Genomic DNA, 18,340 nt, shown 5'->3' with positions numbered 1-18,340 from the left:
TGAAACGCAAGAGCAGCAACATTGTGGTAGGTTCACCAGGGCTTTAAATGGAAGCGTTTTCAATATTATATGTAACAAGCCATAGTTGCAGCTTATTTATCTAATGCAACTAATAACAATTGACAAAGCCAGTAGTCTTACTTGTTGTAGGTACGATGTTACTTGTTGTATCACATACCTGGATGCAATGGCAGAAACAGCAAAATACAAGTCGGGCGGCACACTATGCTAAACACAGATTTTTAGCATAAGTGTTTTAAAGCCACGCCCCTAATTACACTGCCACGCCCCTTTGAGAGACCCCCCAGTTTTTTAATCCCACTTAAAGCCCTAGTTTAAAGTAAAGGAAAAAGTGCAACGGCATGGTCAGCGCTGACCTTGTCATAGCACTATTTTCTTTACGCTAAGCCATGTTGCACATGTCAAAACAATACATTGACAAAGCCAATAGACCTCACATATGCAGAAACTATTGGTTTTGCCAATGCTTGTTTATCTCATCATCTCTGCCTATCTTGTACTCCCCTTTTCTCCACCTACACTAGCCTCACCAGTCTCTTAACTTTCTACCTACCTCTTTCTCACTTACCTCGCTATATCGTCAAGTATATATATATATATATATCGGTAACTATAGATTTATTATTCGTGTCACACTTCTATTTACTCTTATGGTACAGTACACATTTTGGGGATTCGGGATTGATGCAGGTCAATAATTCCACTGTGATATGTTAACCTACAGTACCTTCTGAGAGTTTAACGTATCACTCGTATTTGTTGCCGTGAAGAGGGCTTGAGTTAGCTGAAAATATGTAACGAAGAATGACACTTGTTCAGAACTGGTGACCCCAAAGTCCGCCTGCCCTGGGACCCTAAAATTCCGCAGGGTGGCTCTGAACTGTGATATCATTTATAAGTTAGTTCATTGTTTCTGCCTTCTTCGTAGCATTAATATCTGCCTTCAATGTGTTCTGCGTTAATCCATTACTTTAAGGCTGATCGGATGTAATGTAAGGTACAATTAGCCTGTAGCACGTCATGATTACTTTTGGGTGTCACCTTTCCGACTTAGTCTTGGCTCACACTTCTGTGGGTGTGTTTTGGATTTGCATGGACTTTCCTCTGCTCCTCTTCAGTGCCCCCCCCCCAATCCATTTTGAAGTGTATTGTCCACATTTCTGCCTCTATCCAAATACCATCCACACCTGTTTAGTACTCCACCCATACGAAGCGTTAACCAATGAAAATGTCTATTTCATCGTGCATCCAATAGGGAATCAGAAGCATAAAGGCGTCTGTAGATAACTTACTGCAAAGTAAGTCAAAGCTGATGTTGTTTGGTGAAGAAATGCGTCCTTTCTTGCTGTTAGAACATAGAAATTCTACTTCAAACACATATACATCAATACTCGACCAAACTATCACAGGGTTCCATGTACAAAACATGTACCTGCCACAGCATTAGACAGGTAGTCGTGGCCGAGCGGTTAAGGCGATGGACTTGAAATCCATTGGGGTTTCCCCGCGCAGGTTCGAATCCTGCCGACTACGGTCTTCATTTTTCCAGCATCATTAAAAACTAAACCAGTAAAAATAATTTCACTAACATAATGGTTCGACTCCTGCCATCTACGGTGTTCATTTTTCCAGCAGCATTTAAAACGAAAACAGTAAAAATAATCTCACAAACATAATTTGTTCGAGCGACTCTCCTTCAGTGTTTATTTTTTACTACCATAATTTCTAACGATCAACTCGAGTGGTCATTGTGGTGACCGGCTGGTCACTGTTCTAGTGCTCCTAAATATGTCTGTGTCCCAGAGGGCTGGTTTACATGATTATTTTTTTCTTATTATAATTTTTTTTAAAACCGTTTTTATTGCAGAACCAAATCATACATCATACACTTATAAGCACCTTACATTGCCAACACTAATACTTATTTCTTGTTTGAGTGATTCGTGTACACGGCCTATGAGCCCACAACCCGGAGGTCGGGCGGCGTCAAACGGTGAATCACCCCTCCCAGCAACTTCTGAGCGCCATTATTTCCCCGTGCAAGGATATCTGCAGTCTGCTTTTACATTCCCCCCCCACCTCCCAAGCCCCTCCTTCACCCAAACTTCCTAACTCCCTAACTCCCTCCCCCACCCATCTCCCAGTGCCTCCGCCTGAGCTCGCTGTTGATGTGTTTGTATGAGTGCCGTCAGGAGTGATTTAAGGTTCACAAAGAAAGTGCACCTGGTGTGTCGGAGGGAGCTTCAATTCCCGAGTTGAAAAGTCCTTCTTCCTCCCCCAGCGTACTGTCTCGTAATGCTTGCAGTGCACCAACGCCTCCCACGCTGCTGCCGCTTCCAGTGCCCTATCGTCAGATTTGCGGCGAGCCAGTTGATACTTGAGCGTACTTTCGCTCGCCGCCCATTTAAGACACTCATTAAACCCCCTCTTGTGCGTGGGGCCCTTTTTTGATTTCCAATTTCTAGTTATTTCCCTCTTGGCCAATACCAGTCCCATATCTATAAACTTACTCGTGATTCTATTCTTGGGTGTGTGCGGAAACCAATGCAACACTCCTACAGCCTTATTATATTGTAGGTCTCTATCCGTTGCGTTGTTCAATGTCTCGCCAATCTCCTGCCAATAATCCTGTAAGTGTGGGCAGTCCCAGAGCATATGGCCTAGGTCCGCCTCTGCTGTGTTACATCTGGGGCAAGCCGCATTCTCCACCCCGAAATACACTCCGATTTTCCCTGGTGTGAGGTAGGCTCTATGGAGGATATAAAAATGTATCAGTTGGAAGCGTGCGTTCCTCGTGCTCTTCCTTGCCCGCCTCAGTATTTGCGCCCAAGTTGTATCGTGGATCTCCATCTGGAGGTCTAATTCCCATTTGGTCTTCAGTGTTGTCAGAGGATTTAAAGTCTCTCGCAGCATTCTAGAATAAAGGCACGTTACTGCTTTATAAGTACCAGCTGCCATCATAGTGTATTGGCAGGCCATGGACGTGGCGGGCTCCAGCAGCCCTCCCCCCCAGTGTGCCTGCATGGCTCTGGTCACAGCAGCGTGCATCAGATAGTCCCCTCTCAGGAGATCAAATCGGTCTTGTAAGGTTTGGTATGGGAGTAACGCCCCGTCTTCGTACAGGTCTCCTAGCATTTGTAGCCCTGCATCTTCCCACCCCTGTAATCGCGACCAATCGCCGCCGTGAGGGAGTGCCGTCACCATTCCCAGTGGTATCTCGGGTGCATACATACGCCGCACTCCCGCTCTCCGTCGTGCTCGATTCCAACAAAGCCTAAACGTCTGCTCTTCTAGGGACAAATCTTTGAGGGTGAGCCTCTGCTGTATAGTGATGTACGCTAGAACATGGCGGGGGGTACCCCCGTCCCTCTCCTGCTCCGGGCCTCGGTACACCCTCGCCACTTCCTGCGTGAAGACTTGTAATTGAGCCGCTAGATAGTAGAACTCAAAATCCGGTACCGCCATGCCCCCCTCGTCCTTTGGTCGGACCAACGTATCTAACACTATTCTACGTCTGCCCGTGCCCCACAGAAACAATATCAACAATGACCTCAGCTGTTGAAAGACAGAACCGGGTATCCACACAGACAGCGTACAGAAGTAGTAAATGAGGCGCAGTAAAGCTATAATTTTCACTAATGAGATGCGGCCTGTCACCGAAAGCGGTAGGGTGGCCCAAAAGGACATGCTTCCCTTCAATGCTCGGATACAGCGGCCCACATTGCCCTCCAGCACATCTGCTGTCTTGTGATACACATGTACTCCCAGATATTTCAAGCATGTAGGTTCCCAGTTGAGTAGCGGGCGATTGGCAGGTCGCGTCTCCCCCTGTCGCAGTGGGAATAAACAGGATTTAGACCAATTGACTTTTAATCCCGACAGCCTACCAAAAAATTTGAGACGTCTTTCAGCACCCTCCAGCGCCTCGCTTGCATCCTCTTGAAATAATAAGAGGTCGTCCGCATACAGCGAGATAACCTGCGGGCTTCCACTGTAGACTAGGCCCCTGTAATAATGTCCCGTCCATGCTTCCGCCGCAAATGGCTCTTTCGCTAAGGCAAACAGCAGGGGGGGGATGGCGAGCATCCCTGCCTAGTGAAACGCCACACTTGGTACTGGTGCGATATGAGGGAGCCTACTCGCACTCGTGCCGTCGCTGATGCGTACAACACTTTGGTCCATCCTATATAATTGTCGCCAAGGCCAAAGCGCTTCATGACCCTGTATAGATATTCCCGCTCCAAGCTATCAAACGCCTTCTCGATGTCAATTGATAATACTAAGGGCATTCGCGCCTTTAGCATTGGGTCACCCATTAATCGTATCAGTCGGTGTACATTGCTGGTAGTGTTTCGCGTGGGAATGAAGCCGGATTGGTCACTATGGATCAGCTCCGTCATGTGCTGCAACAGTCTAGTCGCCAGTATTGTACTCAGGATTTTGTAGTCCGTTGTTAGCATGGACAACGGCCGATAAGATGCTGGTCTGTTGCTCTCCGTCCCCGGCTTCAGTAATGGGATCATCAAAGCTTCGCACATGGATTGAGGCAGTCTTCCTCTAGCCTTAGCTTCGTTGTAAACCGCCCTGAGCCGCGGAGCAAGTTGGCTCAAGTATTTACTGTAAAATTCTATGGGCAAGCCGTATAAGCCCGGGGTTTTGTTTCGAGCCATCTGCTTCACCGCACTTCCTTTCTCCCCCAGTGTGATATCCCTGCCCAGGTCTTCTGACTGCTCTTGGTCTAGCTGCGGCAATTGTAGCCCCTCCAAGCAGGTGTCGCTTTCACATTCTCACCCTTCCAACTCACTTTTGTACAGCATTCCGTAATATGATCGGAAGCTGTCCAAGATTTCTGTCTGGGTGTTGCATATGTGGCCCCCTTCTCCCTCGATGGCCAAGATCGGGTGGCTGCGCCTAGTTGGGTTAGCCAACCAAGCAAGCATCGTCCCTGCCTTGTCCCCCTCAGCGTGTGCCCTCGTCAGGTAGGTCTTATGGTCAAAGCTCTGAAGCTGCTCCATTTCAACCGCAGCTGCTTCCTTGGCCTCACTGACAACCTCCTGTAGCTCAGGATGATTAGGTCGCACCAACTCGGCTTTCCGCAATGCCCTCTCTGCCTTATCCAAGTCCTCAAATAGCGTCTTGCGGGCTCCTGCATATTTCCCGATACAGTGGCCTCTGATAAAAACCTTGAAGGCATTCCACTCCATCGCTCTGGATGCCGTGGTGCCATTATTTTCCTCAAAATATAGCGTGATTCTCTCCCCTAGCGCCTCTCGAAACAGTGGGTCGTCTAGATGGTCCGTCGTAGTTGCCACGTCGGGACTCGTGAGGTCTCAGTCATCCAGTTTAGCGTCAATAGCAAGGGGTTATGATCTGACAGTGTACGAGTTAAGTACTCAGCCTGGTTTACATGATCACCCCACACCCACCCATCACAGCTGTCACAGGACATATGACTCTGCCAATAAAAGGGGCCGGGCGCACGTGCCCTGGGCCAGTTCCAGATACTACACAACTGAGTCTATGTCATTATTTCATGTGTATGGGGACCTGGGGCCCCAACCCATTGCATTGGCGATAAGTGGGCCAACCCAGAGTGCAGCAGCCTGAAAGTCTGGTGAGATGGAACGGGTAGCCTGTTTTGAAGGCACCCTTGCCAACACGCTGCAGCCGACGGACGAGGAAGGCGATGCCCATGAGTATATGCCTGGCAGCACAGGCCTGCTGAGAAGCGGCGCGGCATACATCTTTGTGTAGTCGCTTGAAGCAAAATGGCAGAGCTGACCGAATTTTCTGCCAGCCCAAGCCCCGGTGAGGTGGTTCCGGACCAGAGAAAGCGGTTGCTGACCCATCAGGCATGATGTGTGCACCCATTTATGACAGTGTGAGGTTGACAGCAAGGTAAAGCGGGTGAGGGGTTATAGCCAGCACTGTGCCCGTAGTGCCCGTAGCTGCCTATCCACACTGCAGGAAGAGGAACCTCCCCTGTCCTTGAAGTGCCCGCATGGGCAGAGAAACTGTGCAGACAGTGAGGTCGCTGTAATGCCTGAAGTGGACCAAAAAGCCTGAAAGCATCCCACTTCCTGCTCCCATTATACTGGTGAAGTGACACGGCGGGCGATTGTAAGAATTCTACCTCAGAGCCGCTGTGCAGGGGTGGTGCCGCACTTGCTTACCGTAAAGAAATGAGATATGCGGTGCTCGAGGGGAGAAATTATATTAGGTGCTCTGTGGTCTATGTGGACTACCCCCTGTTGCAGAGTCAAGAGGAGGGCCAGGGGCCGCTCTGACATGAAGTGAGGGCCTGCAATGAAAGAGCGACTGCCACCAAGGAACTAAAGACTTGATGGCAGCCAAGTTGAGTGGAGGCCCAGTTGAGAACGCAGAGCAGTTGTGCCCTCTCCTGGGAAAGTGTCCCTGCCCCAGTGTTCACTCACCCTGTCAGTGTGAATGGTCGGTCGGTGTTATAGAATGCCACTGTCCTGTGGTGAATCTCCCACTGCATGAGTCTGAGTGCTGGACATCGGAGACAGTGCCTTAAAGGCAAGAGAGACCTGGCCATACCTTGCACCTGCTCCAGCAACACCCGTGAGGGGAGACATATCAGCAGTCAATGGAGCTGCTGCAAAACACAAAACTGTTGCAGCACCACTGAGCGGCTGCCCACGGAATGGCCAACGGAATGGCACCCAAAGATCTTCACTCAGCCCTAGGCTCTTCAACTACATGGCCCCCCTTGCCGCCATGGTCAGAAAGCATGGACTCAGCATAGTATCCTACACCTACAACACCCAGCTCATCATGTCCCTTACTAAGGAACTCAACACCACCAGACTCAGCTTCTAGGAAGGAATGAAAGACGTTGCATCCTGGATGAGCAGCAGCTGCCTGGAGCTCAACTCTGAGAAGATAGAAGTCCTAGAATCTTCCCTCTCCACATGGGACAACAGCTGGTGGCTCACCACCCTCGGCATTCCCCACGGACCATGCTCGCACCTTCGGCTTCATAGTCGACTCTTCCCCCACCATGACCCGACAGATCAGCGCAATCTCTCCCACGTGCTTCAACATCCTTCACATCCTCCACAAGACCTTCAAATGTATCCCCCTGAATCTAGAAAGACCGTCACTCACGCACTCATAACCAGCAGGTTGGACTATGGAAACGCCCTCTATCCCGTAATCAACACATCCATACTCCTAAAATGCCAGACTAATCAGAACACCACTGCCAGGTTTGTCCTTGGCATCCCAGGACAAGACCACATCCCCCAGCATTTAAGAGACCTCCACTGGCTCCCCGTCGACAAGAGAGTCACCTTCAAGCTACTCACTCACGCCTACAAATTTCTCCACAACACTGGTCTCCAATACCTCAACAAAATGTTCTCCTTCTACACACCCAAGAGAAACCTTCACTTTGCCGACCTTACCCTTACCGAATCCCCTCACATCTGCAGAGCCAGAATGGGTGGAAGAGTATACTCCTACATCGCGGCAAAGACCTGGAAAGAACTCCTGCTCAGCATCAGACGTTCCTCTACTCTGCAAGCATTTAGGAGGAGCCTCAAGACCTTGCTCTTTGGGTGGGACAGAACTGCACAGTACGCCCGCCCCCCACCACCTCGAGACTTTCGCGGGTGAGTAGCGCACTTCACAAATTCCTGATTGATTTATTTATTGACCTTGCATGCCGGAAAGGTTGAGCACGGCCGGTGCCTTGCTTCATTCCTGCCATGCTGTTTGCCTGCTGCCTGGCCACTTTGTTGGGGCGAAGAGGAGGCAGTGGCCTGCCAGCGAGAGCAAGAAGCAGTGGCAGTGCCAACTAGAGGTCACGGGAGGCACTGAGGCCTGCAGAAAAAAGGGTGTTTTAAATAAAAAAAGACAGTGTGCCCTGAAATGGACAGCAGCAGAGCGATGGCTGCAGTGGCATAAAGTTAATAGAGAGGGGAGAACGTAGATTTGGCCCCACTGATTCCATGAAGAGTGTCCCCCGCCAGATGTTCTGGCAGGGCCAGTCATGAAAGGAAGCATGGACTGCTGCATGAGAGGGACTGCCATGTAAGGAGCCTGCAACACCACCTAGTGGCCACAGGAGGTTGCTGCACTAGACTTAAAGCCTGTCTTGTACGGTACAACAGCCCTCAGTGCAAGGAAGGTGTCAGCTAGCCCAAATCTAAAGGGGTAGCAGCACAAAGGGACTTGTAATGTGATGGAGAGAGAGACTACACACTCATAATGCAAAGAATCCCACAAGATGTGCACCTGCGGAGCACAGCATAAGGTGAGAACTGTGGTGGGCAGAGAAGAGAATATGTATTGACTTATGGCCCCAACCAGTGTCTGGACAAGAGGACTCCTGCAGTCATATACCACCACCACATCCAGGAAGAAATGTGCTGACAGCGCCCCCAGTGGTAGAAGGATGCTACCTCAAGGGGAGGAACTGGATAAGCAAGTCGTCAGCAGAAGGAAAACCCACAAGTGAAGGGCAGAGGACGCTAAAGTCTGAAGTGCGCTGAAGACCATGTCAGAGAAGCTGACAGTACGGCCTGGAGCCCAAGAGTTAGTGCCCCGCGAAGAAGAGGGCCCATGTCATTACAGGGTGTGCTAGACCCTGTAAAATCTGCCTGAGTGGAGGCCGACAAGAGTGCCACGTTGGCGTTGCCTTGAGGTGCAAGGAGTGCGTCCTTCAGAGAAGAGACTAGAGAAAGGTCAAATAGGAGACTTGCAAGAGGTCAGAGAAGATACCTGCAAGAGGTCAGAGAAGAGACCTGCGAGAGGTCAAAGAAGAGACCTGCGAGAGATCAAAGAAGATGGCCTGCAAGAGGTTGGAGAAGATTACCTGCAAGAGGTCGAAGAAGATGACTTGTGAGAGGTCGGAGAAGATGACCTGTGAGAGGCTGGAGAATAAGACCTGTGAGTGGTCAGAGAAGATGACCTGTGAGAGGTCGCAGAAGGTGACCTGTGAAAGGTTGGAGAGAAGATTTGCAAGAAGTCGAAGGAAGAAGACCTAGGAGAGGTTGTGAAATGAAGATGGTCACGACGAGAGGTCTGAACACTGGACGAGGACAAAGCATAGTCCTATGGGTAGGACTTGGCCAGGGAGACCAACATGAAGTGCACGTCACATGGGGAGGACTGATCAAAAAAGGAAAGAGAGTAAGGGGAAATGGAAATAGACTGTGTTGTAAAGAAGAAGGTGAAGTGTAGAAGTGTTATGAGAACACAAGTTTAAATCAGACGAAGAATTAAAGAAAGAAATAAGAAGAGAATGGTGTGAAGTAGATACCCGGCACACCACATACTGTGAGTGTTGTTTAGTTCGAGTGCATCTCAAAAAACAACTCAGGAGCTGTTGGACATCTTGAGTGAAGTATCCGTGGCATCATGAGAGGCTGGCTGCCTAAAAATCTTCGAATACACCAAGCAAACCTCAAGCCTGCGGAAGAGAGCAAGCTGGACCATATGTACCATCCACCTTTGGGGTTGCATGTGAGACTGGATTGTGGTCCTTCTCGGACGTCCTGAGATGACCTCGGTCATGGGGTCTATAAAAGGATCCGACCAATCCACACCGGACTATGACGTCCCAGGGGGAAGGGCCTCAGCGATCACGGATGAGAGCGGAATTGCACCAAGAAAGATGCGTCTGAAACAGCTCCCCTGCAGGTCTCAGGAGGCATGAAGATCTCTTGTGGGAAGCTGGTTACCACCAAAGACTGTCCCGTCAATGCCAGTGTCCCAGAATCAGGAGGGCAGGAGTACACCGACCTGGAAACAACTACCTTCTGGGTGGAACAAGTGACTTGAAGGTGGGACTCATAGCAATTCCTCCATGAACCTATAGTACAGCTTTGGAACGACACAGCAAAGTCCAGACAGTCCAGTGGAAGCCTGGTGAAGAGGACCTGAGGGGACTCCCATGAGCGGTGAATCCTGGTATCTTGGTGAGAGAAGGATGTCGGAATTGACTCCACCATCATGCAGCTGGAAGCAATACTGCTTCTGAAAGAAACTCGTCAACAATTACCAGGATGTCATCCATCATAGTAGGCTTGATGTTCATGGAGCCAGGACGTCTTTTGAAAATATATCGTCCACAGACTTCACTATTGCTCCACTTGCACCCTCACAGCAAGCAGTGTACATAAACATTGTATGTAGATTCCCACGTGTTGAGTCCAGGTGGGACAGGATCCACAGTGCCCAGGTGAACTGTGACATTCAGACTCTTGAGCAAGAAATCTAGTTTTATCTTCACTGCCATTCATGACCAGATTAGTTTGGTTCAAGCTGCTGATGCACGCCATGATGCCCGGTGCTCTCAGCTGCACATGTCCACTCATTATCTCCAGATAGCAGCCTCATAGACTCTGTGAAGTTTTGTGTTATTTTGTTCTCTCCCACAGGTTGGACTAGTTGTTTCATTTTCAATAAAGTTTGGGAGGGATGTAGTGACTGGCAGGTCACTGTTCTAGGGTTCTTATCTACCAGTCTCTCCCACAGGGCTGGCTTGCAATATTATATGTAAATGTACAGGAATTTATATAGCACAAATCACTGAGCGGTTTCTAAGCGCTTGCTTAGGGAACCCGTCCTGGTATTCCCCTGTGAGATAATCCCGGCAGGGTATCCGCAAGGTGAAAGCCAGGCATCCCGCCGCAAGGGGCCATTGTGGAGATTAAGCAAGCTATTGCCCAGAGTCGCAGAGTGTGAACCAAGTAGACACCGGAGCGAGAATTGTCCAGTCTGTGGACATTTTAGGACTCAAGACCGCGCCAAGCAAGGAATTGAACCCTGGTCCCAGGCTGACCTCTGCTTCCAGGTCATCCTCCTCTAACCAGTGAGCCACACTTCTCCACTGTTATTACCCCACACCCATCCATCACAGGTGTCACAGGACATGTAAGCCTGCCAATAAAATGGGCCGGGCGCACGTGCCCTGGGCCAGTTCCAGATATTACACAACTGAGTCTGTGTCATAATTCCATGTGTATGGGGGCCTTGGGACTTAAATCAATAGGCTAGAGCACAACCCGTAAGTTAGGTGAATTTGTTATTGAAGCTTTTCGAAAAATGTTTTTTGTTGATTTGGGTGATCCTTGGGGTGACGTTTCCGTCCTGGGTGAACGTCTTCGTAACAATCAGTAATCGGTGCTTCCAAGAAAACTTGGTTGCATCCCCCTGTGGGCACTCCACTTATGTCCGATATGGTTTAAATAATTAATTGATTCAATTCTTTGTCATTTAATCATGAATTTTTTTAATTCATTCATTGTGGTTAATTCCGACTATTGATTCATTCTCAAAGTCTCTTTTCTTATGCTTGAAAACCTCCAATGCATTTCGAGCATGATGTGCTCTTCATCAAGGAGTACAATCTAGAAACCAAATTAAATCGTAATGCATAATTGATACAAAAGCATATATGTATAACATCACTCTCCTGTTAAATGTCATGCATTGCTGAAATGCTCATGTGCTTAGGTGCAGTTAGGTACATGTGAAATAATGGTGACGAAAAAGGCTTTGATGTGACGTGTTTGTGACTTGTGAGGAGTTTATTTCATAACGGTGCTCGTTATGTAGAAAACGATTGTAGTATATACAAGGTTACTCACATTCAGGTATTTGAATAATGCGGTTCAAGAATAGCCGAGGGCAAAGTGAAACGAACGCGTCAAATCATTAGCACGTCAAAGCACTAAGAAATCAACGGTCAATACTAGCTGTACCACGCCAGTGTTCCGCTAGTGCACTTAAGTCATTAAAGTCATGATGCTCTATAGGGAGATGAAATATTAATGTGACTATTCTACGCATACTGAAAATAAAACCTTGCCTTAATGGTAATTTGCATGCATAGGTAGTTACCAGAAAGTGGAGAAACTGATGATTTCCTGTACTCCACAATGAAAATAATTTAGCTATATGGTGAGAAAATTTGTAAAAGGATAGAGTTTTACTCTTAAAACATGGTTTTGATATTAGGGTCACTAAACATGGAGCCTCTCCATGTAAGACAACGTGTGTTAATGCGGCACGGTAAAAAGAAAGACTACTAACGAAGTATTAAAGGCCTGCACATAGTGCCAATATCGGCCCGCACACCATCCCCCAAACGACATGATCCCCATCATAAATAAGTGGACAAGACAACTTGTTGTTGGGAAAAAGTAGTCGCAGGTTTATTAGCATATCATTGCCAAAACATGGTGGGTTAACTTACAGATGATCCAAAGGCAAGCCGCCCCTCGCAGCTTGCCACCTGAAAGGCCAAGTAGCCCGCGGCCTTGGCCACACGGTGCTTAGCGGTTGTGGTGAGAGGGTAGCCCCTCACCTATCGGGTGAACCATTGGTCCACCCTCTAGCTCACACTCCCCCCCCTATGAGGGGCGGAGCGTTCAAGTAACCCCCGGTTGTCCAGGTAACCAACCGCCCCGCCAGTAGGATAACGGGGCGCCGTCGCACCCCCAGGGTCCACTGCACGGATCTCCCAGGGATAATACGCCTCAGCACCCTTTGTGCTTCTGCATAGGGTACTCCTAAGTACCTTTCGCCTCTGGATCATCATGTAACTCCTCCTGCAACACAAATAACAAATATTAAAAGCATAGCACCCCCCCGCCACTTGAGATGTAGGGTAAGCGGCAGGGAGGGCAACATCGAGGGCAGCAAGGCACAAAAGAGACTGCTCGGAGACGGGGGAGACATAAATACCTCGTCCCCCCCACACCCCAAGGAAGCGCGCTGACGTCATGGCAGCAGCCACCGGCCGCTGGACACCAGAAGGCTGGTGCGCCTGCCATCCTGTGGCACTACGGTGACCGCCCTCTTATGAGGGTCACCTGCGGCAACGTGTCGGGCGGCCTGCATAACTTTCAGTGCAACCTTAGCAGTTATGTTCGTGCAACTCTCTTTGTGTGTGCCTGTTTATATAATAGAACGAATGTTAATGCGGCATGCTAGAAAGAATAAAACGAGACCTAAAACAGGTCTTCACGGCTCGATGCTGTTTGGGAGGTGGGAGGGGAAGTGATAGGGATGAAAGCTCTAGCGCCCGCATGCTGGCAAATGGTGACCTGCAGAGCGCGTGAAAAACAATCACTTCAGAAACAGATGTCAACAGCGAACTCTATTTCTGCGAGTAGTTTGGCAAAGCTGGGCATTTTGTACTGGAACAGACATTCACAGAGCAATACTGTTCCTCAGCACATAATGAAACAACTGCTGTTCCCAAATACCATACCGCTCTCTTATACTCACAAAACAATTCACTTGCTGAATGTACCATTTGCCTTTTATTGCTCTGAAAATATCACAGTCACTTAGACTTCAATTGCTTGTCCACTACAACAGCTGTGGTGCGTGTCCTCTTTACATCAAAGAACAAACTAATGGTGCTTGTAAGCGAAAGCCTGGTTAACTTCATAATATTAATTTTCTATAAAATAGGCAGAATTTAAAAGCAATGGTGAAAAGGTAAGGGCGAGTGTTGGTTTTGAAGACTGAAAGCAATTCAAGATTAACACCAACCCAACAGGAGCATGGAATCCCAGCTAAACACGGCCTGTGTTAAAACAGTGAAAAAAATAAAAATGATAAAGAATTACTCCAGTACCTTGAATGCGAGTTCACAGGATATAAAACTGCCCAAAAAGTAAAAGTAGGGCTAAATATGAAACAGGCACTTATAAAATATTTACATGTAATAAGCAATGTCTCACAAGGGTGCAGTAAAAAGTGTGAATTATGATCAATTGTAAGCGGAATGGTGCTTTTAAGCAAAAGCCTTGTTAACCCAAAAATATTCATTTAATATTATCATTGAAAGTACAGGTTAAAAAAATATAGGCATTTGACACCGTAATTGATTAGTGAAGGAGACAGCTCGCTGGAGGTAGGTGAGACAGAAAAGACCGAGAGGTGGGGATTAGTGAAGGAGACAGCTAGAGCAAACTTTCCCATGGAGCGGCAGCAGCTGGTATTATCACAAGGAGAATTAACAAGTCGAGTGTTTTCAAGCTGTGTCCCTTCTCTGTTGTCTAAATAGCACTGCTGCTGTCCCATTTTAGCTACCTAACTAGCCTTAAATAAAAACTGCAGTATGTGCTTCATGCTTTATGGTGGAGTTTGCACAGTCTGTGGTGCATGCATGGGAACCTTCCAGCAGTAGCAAACAGAAGACACAGACAAAGAAACGTGCAGGTCAGAACAGAACCGGTGTTTCGGTTGGAGTTTATGCAAGCGCAGTAGGCAACTATCTCGGACTCTAAGAGAAATAAAGTTAAAACATACATGTGAGGTGAGTCATGTCTGGAGGACACACACACGTTTTCCAGAACAAATATTACACATTATCTGCAGTTTACTTTAAAGGATTGACACAATGCCTTGCAGCGAACATTTACATTAGGCCGACATATCATCTTATTGTTTACAGCGTTCATTTCTGACAGCAAAGTATTGTTCCTGGAGCAATGTGGGGTGAATGCAGATAATGGTGGTGGAGGGGAGTAACGAGGGGGGAGCACGCAGAAGCAAAATGGGGGAGGTTGTGAGGTTGAAAGTGAAAGCAACTTTGGGGAAAGCATGTGGTGTTATGGCCAGAGCTGCTGACTTTGCAAGGGGAGGAACCAAGTTCGAGTCACTGCGATGGCTCAACATCCTGTCATTCTGGGCAAATCATTGTCTAAAAAATAAAATAAATAATTTAACTGATACTGATGTAAAATGCTTTTAATATCTTCGGGTCGAGTTTGCACTATAGAAAACTGCAAAACATAAATAAAAGCAACATGGGGGAGATTGGGGGGGGGTCGCAGAAGGAACACAGTGGGAAGAAGCACACTGGCGAGCGCAACCGGCTGGTGACTGGGTGACATAGAGCAACATCGAAGAAACTTACATGAGGGAGGTAATAGGAATAAGAAAAAAAAACAGCATTAATCTCTGCCCTGTCTGTGCAACCAATCTGAGCCGAGTCAGGAGATGGTGGTGGTGGAAGGGAGAGTACAACATGAAGAGATGCAGCGCAAAGCTGCAAGTAAAACGAGAATGTTGTTATTGTAAAAACACGAGCAGGAGATGGTGATGGTGGAAGGGAGGGAGGGAATGTTCCACACGAGAATGTTATTGTAAACAAGCTCTTGGCATTGCCGTGGGGGGGCGGGGACAGGAGCGCATTGCTTTGAAGTCTGATGGCGGGGTGCGGGGGAGTAGCTTGGGAGCGCATTCCATTGGAGTCTGGTGCAAGGCTGATGGGTTTGACATGCATGCGCGTCTCACACGACTAGATCACATGAACTGGATGTATTCCGCACTTGGTCAAGAATTTGTTTTGGCTACTATATACTCGCCTTTTAATCCCTGCGGGATATAATAGCGAGACCTAAAAATGGGCAGCTAAACGATGTAAAGGTCTGTGCAAGTTGTGTGACTCGCTAATACTAAAACACCACATATGGGTTAGTTTGTCAAAATGGCTACTACCGCAAACTTTCGCACATGTGTATGTAAACCATCGCCATGAGTACTAACTCGTGCAAACAAACACAATAAGCGGGCATTAAACAAACACGCCGTTTCACAAACGCGTCTGCATTACAGCATTACAGTACAATGCCATAGTTACAATAGTGTGGATAAGCTAACACGCACACCTGTTAATCACGATGTGATTGTATCTTGATGTGACGTTTAAGGCAGTGCAGCTTTAAACTCCCTTGGCTGCTTCAGATAATTTGGTTTCTGCAGGAATGGCTTCAGGAAAACGATCGCATCTGTAGCACTGGACACATTCTGACAGTGGTGACCTCCGAACAAGACACCAACTTCAGATGTTGCCTCCAGAACCGGATTCAAAATGACGGACGTGACTTTGAGAATTGATGCATAACCCCAAATGAACCCTCCAGAAGCAGACACCTAGCACTAAGGCTGTCACCAGATCAGGAGACAATGTGGTATACGTGGTATTTACAAGTAACATCAATGCTCCTGGTGAAGTTTGGAAAACTTTACCAGAACTCCAGATGGAACTGTGTGTACTTGGTACAATACACTAGGTAGTCTCTGCAGAACGAAACACAACACTTCAGATGTGACTTCAAGCTTAGGCCACAGTAGTCTAGATTATTCTCTAAAGTGGCTAGAAACTGTCCAAGGCACACAGCAAGGCCTAGACACATTACTGCAAAGGAGCCCTTTGGAACTGTACCCAGCACTAGACCCAAGGCCTTACTTGTGTGATGTGCACACTGTCCGCTTGAAAAAGTGCTTCTGTTTCCTGCTAGGTAGGTATGTTTGTTTATTAGTTAATAAAAAAAAACATAAACATTGATTAAAACATACAAAACATATGAATAGATAAAATCTCAAATAAAGTTACCGATCATGTAAAACACTCTTTTTCGTTGGATAGAAGGCATCGATACAAAGTTTGCTAGACCTACAAAAAGGAAGCGTTTCCTGCTGGTTTTATTCCCGCTCCCTCAGCAACCCATTCTTTTCTTTTGTCCTACCCGCAGCCTTACCATGTAAGTGAAGCTTGCAATGCAGCTGCCTGTGGTGCAAATGTCTCTGTTCTAAAGCTAAGGTTACCGCCCCCTGCTGTCTGCTGTGCAGGTCATTAAAGTGTGAACCTCAGCTGCATGTTCTATGCAATGTTAGTAATCGAAGGTGCCCCTGCTGCAGCATGTGCTTGTTGAATGAAGCTTGCATCAGTGATGCACATATGGTACTTTGATGTTGGTGAAGCTTGTCATTTTTTCACTTCTCAAGGCCGATCTGATTGACTTTGAAAATCAACAATAATCGAGGTTACATTTTCAATGTAACAACCCAAAAATATATTTAGCTTTGAAGGATTATTGTCGTCTTTTTGTGTATAATTCTAAAAGTAACGTGGTAAGTTTGCAGATAATTTATATTTTTGCCAAAGAATCCATTATCTTCAGTATCTCGGGAAAATGCGTGAAAACGCAAAGGCACTGCTGAGATTCGAACTCAGGATCTCCTGTTTACTAGACAGGCGCTTTAACCAACTAAGCCACAGCGCCACCTTCTGCAAGATGCACAAGTGTATATAATTAACGCGAGTGAGTGCTCAGCCTTCCATATTCAAAGTCTTGACATTTTCTATCTGTGCTTAACAAAGCGATGGCAAAGAAAATTTGATAAAGGAATGGAAAAAATACAAAATGGGTAATGAAAAACCAATATTGTTAAACAAAACAGATTTGTATTTCTTTTGTAATGTTTTAAAGTATGAACTCCGTTCACCGATGGGCGGAGTGCTTACATACGTGAAAGTGCACAGTGGAGAAGACAGTGGATGAATGTTATAGCGGTTAGTAATATGTACAAGACAAGTCTATGAATGTCTTCGTAAGCCGCGTGTACTTTACTATTTCTCGCGTCACCCCCGCCCGCCCCACCTGCTCTTTTCTGACGTCACCGCCACGTTCAGTTTCCGTAAAGCCCTGGTGAGCTGCCAGAGATACGAAACGGTTTTCAATGTTTTCTTTAACACACTTTCCCCGTTATTAAAGAATTAAAGAACCCCGAGGTTGCTCCTCACTTTCTCTCCAGAAAACAATTCTTAACTTTCCCGGCGCGAGGCCCGCCGCTCTCTGCAGGTGTGACTTGTGCTCTTGCAAACACCGAATTAAACGGCGCTTGAAGAAGTGCAGGCTGAAGGTCTCATAAAACCACGCAGGAGGCTGGTGTTAGCAACGGTTAGAGTAGTGTCGGTGGTTGTGACATTACAGCTGTACCAGCTACAATCGTTCACAAACAGCCACCAGATCACACTGTCGTTTACCTTAGTAAAGGACAACCCTCGCTGCAAAGGGACTGTTTGAACGATCTTAAATGTGAATATTGTTTTGTGATATAATTTTTTTTATTAGTATTTTCTTACGTCATAAACATGCAAATGATAATGTGAAAAAATGTAGTGGCCCGTATGGGGATCGAACCCACGACCTTGGCGTTATTAGCACCACGCTCTAACCAACTGAGCTAACGGGCCATATGTGATCAAGCTACGAGCACATGTAGTCGATTAAATAGTTTCCTGAATGACTGAGGTGACTCAGGGTCAAATGAATCGACAAACATGCAGATGAGCAATTCCCGTGGCATCATAGTTTCACTTCCAAAAATGGATCCTGCCAGACAGTCTGGGTCCACTCACAACGTGCACGCACCAGGAAGCCACCATCAAAGACCACGCACATTGTTTCGTCATCAGGGGCGGCTCTAAGCTCATGGCAGCCCTGGGTAAGGAGAGTTGGTAGAGGGCCCCGGAAGAGGG

At 47.3% G+C, this 18,340-nt stretch overlaps 3 non-coding genes across 3 annotated transcripts; 1 reads left to right on the top strand and 2 right to left on the bottom strand.

The window, feature by feature from the left end:
- The first annotated feature begins 1,472 nt into the window (after positions 1 to 1,472).
- On the top strand, positions 1,473 to 1,554 carry TRNAS-UGA (transfer RNA serine (anticodon UGA)). The gene has a single exon. It is a non-coding gene; the product is annotated as a tRNA-Ser (tRNA).
- Positions 1,555 to 17,007: 15,453 nt separating this feature from the next.
- On the bottom strand, positions 17,008 to 17,081 carry TRNAT-AGU (transfer RNA threonine (anticodon AGU)). The gene has a single exon. It is a non-coding gene; the product is annotated as a tRNA-Thr (tRNA).
- Positions 17,082 to 17,981: 900 nt separating this feature from the next.
- TRNAI-AAU (transfer RNA isoleucine (anticodon AAU)) lies at positions 17,982 to 18,055 on the bottom strand. The gene has a single exon. It is a non-coding gene; the product is annotated as a tRNA-Ile (tRNA).
- Between the last annotated feature and the right edge of the window lie 285 nt (positions 18,056 to 18,340).

Source organism: Lissotriton vulgaris, chromosome 12, assembly GCF_964263255.1.
Source record: "Lissotriton vulgaris chromosome 12, aLisVul1.2, whole genome shotgun sequence".
NCBI lineage: Eukaryota > Metazoa > Chordata > Amphibia > Caudata > Salamandridae > Lissotriton > Lissotriton vulgaris.
Note: the sequence above shows the minus strand (reverse complement) of the source record. Positions and strands in the feature narration are given on the sequence as shown.